Genomic DNA, 5,011 nt, shown 5'->3' on the forward strand with positions numbered 1-5,011 from the left:
TCTTTTATTTAAACATCTCTGAAAAATAGGCTAAAAAATATAGTCAACTTTTGTTGGAGAAGATTAAGAAGAAACGAAAAAGCAAAAGATCCTGCAGTGGAAATGAAAAAAAACATGAGTGCCATAAAATATTCGCAATATCTTCTCAATAAAAATTTTTTATATCATCACAGACTCAAGCAAAAAAGTTAGTGGTCTGACCATACTACAAGCAAATATCAAACTACTTTTGTTAAATAAAAATAAAATAAAATAATTTTACCAGATGTGGTATGTTTAAATGACACAAGGATAACATAGGTGAGTGGACTTTTATCCAATGAAAATATACAAATTATTCTTCATTTGGTATATTAACTGGATCTGACTACCCTGCAAGGCGAATCACAATCCTTGTTGGAAATGATCTGCCATTGAAGTCAGTGGTCTTGGATGAAAATGAGAACTATATCTCAGCTGAGGTATAGTTACAGGAATTGCATTACAATATATATATACCATCTGGAGATAAACAGTTTTTTTTAAAACTAAACTAGAATACTTTGTATGTCCTCAAGAATGAGAAAGTAAATATGATGGAGATTTGAATACTGTAGAAAAACCACTAAGATACTTTAAATTATCTTTTCGATTTTAAAATACGAAGAAATTTATTCAATTTTATTGAAAATAAAGATGACTGGTTATTCAGCGACGAACCTGATAGCCTAATTGAATAAAAACTTGAGGGATCTAGAAAAAGATTATGAAATTGAAATAAAAAGAAATATTCTAAAAATCTATTTATCTTAAAGCATATGGGAAAGAGAATGTTAATATTTGAGGTTTGGAAAAAGTAATTTTGTATTTCCCGCATTTTTTTAAATTTAGTATATCCTGATCATCATCGGTAACACCAGATCATGCAATAAATCGTTGTAAAGATGTGAGGGAACAACTCGGTTGTTTGAAGCTGCCGATCAAAGAGAAGTGGCCAGAATTGGTGAATAGGAGATAACAAGACATCATCAAGTAATCGCCAAGCCGCACACATCTTTGAGGATGGATGATAAGTTCTTATGCATCCACCTTAAAGTCAAGACCCGGCACCAATTGACTATTTGTTCATGTCTATGGTCAACGCGCTTGGGGAACACATTTGTGTATTTTGACTATTGACTAGTAGTTGGGAAGGAGGCTTCAATTGTTGAGAGTGAGCTCTTCAAATTAAAATCCCAGAAAGACTGGGACGTAAACTAGGATTAAATACGCTGGGTTGTATCATTCAAACTCGATAAACTAATTCACTAATTAAATTGCTCAAAATTCCCTTCAACGATAATCCTTTAATCCAAGAGTTAAACAAGGATATCCATAGAACATAGCTAATTGGAGAATGAGGAGCTATTTTACGAAAGAAGGTTTTCAAGATAAGTTTGTGGAAGAGAAAAAGAAGCTATACAGGGTTTGTCATTACATAAAGTCCATCTGGGATCCTATTCTTAGTCCTAGCCAGATGTATGTAAAATAAAAAAATATTGTCAGGGGTTTTCTTTACAGGTAAACACATTTAAGACTCACTTTTACCAAGCAGAAACAATCCCTCACGTATTTCAAGACTAAAATGTATTGAATGAAATAATGAAAACCGTGAGGAATGGGATATGTAATAAGATTGGAAGGAGTCCTTCTTCACACGAACTCATATACAGGTTTTAGGGAAGGTACAAAAAATTTCGTGCGGCCTTAATAGTAATTATTAAACTCCAAAATTGGTATCTTTGGAACGGTAAAAAAATGTATATCATTCTTATAATATAATAAAGGTAGTTCTTAGCCAGTTTGGATAATGTCAAAAACAGTCAAACTTAATTTTATCAAGTTCATCTATTACACTGTGTTTTCGTTTTTTGCTATTTGTTTTATGTATGTTTTTTTTTCAATTATATTTTTCCAAATCATCATTGTTATTGTTTCTAAGGAATTAAATTATGAGGTTTGCTCTGTGGTGTTTGTGTTATATGCATATTTTTTAATATTTATGTTGTCATGTGATGTTACTCAGGCATTGCTTTTATAATTATTGAATAAATCGGCTTCATCCAAGGCGTTTAATAATGTGGATGTATATATGAAGAATCTTGTAAAATAATTGATAAAAGTAATATTGCGATGCATATAAAGTCTGAGTTACACAGGAGTACTTAACATCCAATATCCTATAAAATATTAAATTGAGGAAGGGAGAAGAATGTCAAAGGGTCATATCATACCATATGCCGTCTGATTAAATATAATTTCAACCTAAGTTATAAATTTATATTTGAGTAAATTTACATTCCTTTGAATCCATAGTGATTCGAAGAATAGGATTTCAAGTAAGCTTTGATTGTAAATTAGTGAAGTTTGGATACAAGTGGAATATTAAACTCGCTCTATATCTTCTGCTCAGGCTTTCATCTTCTCCTCAAGGAATTGATGTGAGTTTGTTTGTTATTTTACTGCAGAAAAACTTTCAATAAATTTATTGTAGATGAATAAATCTTCTACCTGTGTGGAGATACCTCGACAGTATAATCTTGTTGCAAACAAAAATAATTATGTAAAATAAGCAATAATATTATTGATTTAACAATAATTAAAGGGGGTCGCATTCCGAAGTAGCCAACTGTTCAATACATGGAAAACTTGATGTTAGAAACTCTGAAATCAGATTAGCTCCTTCTTTGAAGAGTTCATATTTGTCTTAGATCTATTTATAAAATTAGTTTAGTACTAAAGAAATATGAATTAGTAGCTAGCAGACTGGAAATCAAATTTGACCATTCAGATTTATGTTTATATATATTTATGTATAGGGGACCCTCCCTCATGCATATAGAAATATTCATTTATACATATCATTAATCCATATTAATGTAAACAAGCTTGTCGTCTGTCTATTGGTCTGAGGATTACTTTTGGGTGTGTGCTTTATTAACTATGTAATTCCATGCAATGTCGATTACTACCGCTTGTCTAAAAAAATACTTTGCAAACGAACTGGAAAGAGTACACATTGCACAAAAACCAAAAAGTTTCATCATAGTATTGCCTGTGGGAAAATATGAATTCTAAATTTCACAGAAAAAGGAAGTCAACCTGAGAAGATATAAATGTTATCGGCTCAATAAGAAAAACAGAGAATCCTAAGTAATAAATAATAATTGTCCAATTAGTCTATGCAACGTTGCTGGAAATAAAGAATTCATATGATATTCATTCATTTTTACGTTTTCTTATTTTTGAATATGTTGTTTACATTATTTTGGTTGAGAAAAAATAGATCTTGGAGGACTGCAATTGATTAGAAATTTGCCAATTTGATTAAAAATGAATAGGAATATTTTTAAATATAATAATGAGAATGTCAATAAGGATATGAATGATAATAATATTTAAATATTAACCAGTATAATTTTCGAATGTCCAAAGTAAAACTTATTGTCTATTTTCATTTCATATTCAATGTCTCAATTTCTTAAACAATCAAACAAAATTCCGTAAAAATAATTTTTACTAAATAATTATAAGTAAAGAGCTATGTATAAATAATCAAATAGCCAAGTAATGAATATTTATTTAGGTCCTTATTTGTGTAAATATTAAAATAGTCTGATAAATAATAAATAAATGCAAATTATTTAAGTATTTTTTGAAATTGGGCATTATTCGGTTACATACATCATAATTTAATTTTTTGTAAGTAATATTGTAATACTTAATCGAATAATAATAAATACAAAGTCATCATAAAATTATCAATGCACGTTAATATTATTTAGAACTTTCCTTATGTTAATTATATTCCACTACGTGTCAAGGAGTAATTCATCGATGAACTTTATTCTTATTCTCTTGAAAAATCATTATCCTTAACGATGCAAGCTCTTCGCTTACTTGGTGAGTAATTCCTTGGACACTATGGAAACCTATTCCGAGGTTTGAACTTCTTCTACATTACCATCTAAGTGAAGATGAAGAGAGCCAGTCGAAATTTATCTTGGATCTCTTTCCGAATAAATAGGAATACTGAGGCTACGAGATAAATAGTGGGATTCTTCTTGGCAAACGACCGTTCTTCGTGAATGCATAAGATAGATTTAAAAAAAATATGCAGTCATTTGGTGGAATAATTAATTAGTTTCAGATTTTTTTTAGCCACATATAAATACTAAAGAGGATTGTCAACTCTGCGTGTTGAATGGATGTAACGTATAGCGACGATAAGATTCCTTTAATTCCCGGCGAAAAATCATAATTAAATTTCAATCGATTAGAGTAATGTTTTTTGTTTCTCTTCTATCTTTTTGATATGAAGTAACGGTGTTAATTGTATTTAATTACCTTATAATTATGTGATTCGAACTTGTGAGAAAAGTACACTGATTTGAACAATATTATTATCTATATCTCTCTTGGTTAAGACGTTGTAAAGGTTCAATCGGCAATGTTTAAGAGTAAGGCAAAATTTGGTTGTTTCAGATGCAATATTTGCCAACATTCACCCAATAAAACCTTTCCAATTTTATCCGTACCTTTTCTTTTTCCTAACTTTCCTATATTTATATTTAATTTTTTCTTGAAAAAGAAGAAATCTTAGGAAAATACTTGGAATTATTGAAAAAGGAGAAGTTTGGGCAAAAAATAAGAAGGAACTATTGCAATAAAGATGGACTACACGATAATGATAATTAAAAAAAGGGGGAATTATGTGTGTTAAATGAGTGCGTAAGCACTTCAGTGAACTCACCTTAAGAAAAAAATTGTAAATACGCAATTTTTGTATCTATAACTATTATAATGAAGTTGGAGTGCAAAGGAACGTATGATAAACTAAAGATATAGAAAGTATCAATATTGCTTTCATCCTCTTTATTTCAATTACGAATCACTTCAGACAATACTACAGGAAAGTCACCATCTTATCTTTTTTTGGCGAGAATATTTATAAATTGTTTAGGTTTAATGCTCTATTTTTCTAATATTTCAG

At 29.7% G+C, this 5,011-nt stretch overlaps 1 protein-coding gene and 1 long non-coding RNA gene across 17 annotated transcripts in view; both read right to left on the reverse strand.

Annotated features, from left to right (window-relative positions):
- LOC121126852 (uncharacterized) overlaps positions 1-5,011 on the reverse strand; it is a 178,810-nt gene that overhangs the window by 129,569 nt on the left and 44,230 nt on the right. The window lies entirely within an intron of this gene.
- Positions 3,581-4,506, reverse strand: LOC139906894 (uncharacterized). The gene is made up of 2 exons (XR_011783049.1): positions 4,366-4,506; positions 3,581-4,253 (listed from the first exon to the last, which is right to left on the reverse strand). It is a non-coding gene; the product is annotated as an uncharacterized lncRNA (long non-coding RNA).

This window comes from Lepeophtheirus salmonis, chromosome 12, assembly GCF_016086655.4.
Source record: "Lepeophtheirus salmonis chromosome 12, UVic_Lsal_1.4, whole genome shotgun sequence".
Classification (NCBI taxonomy): domain Eukaryota; kingdom Metazoa; phylum Arthropoda; class Copepoda; order Siphonostomatoida; family Caligidae; genus Lepeophtheirus; species Lepeophtheirus salmonis.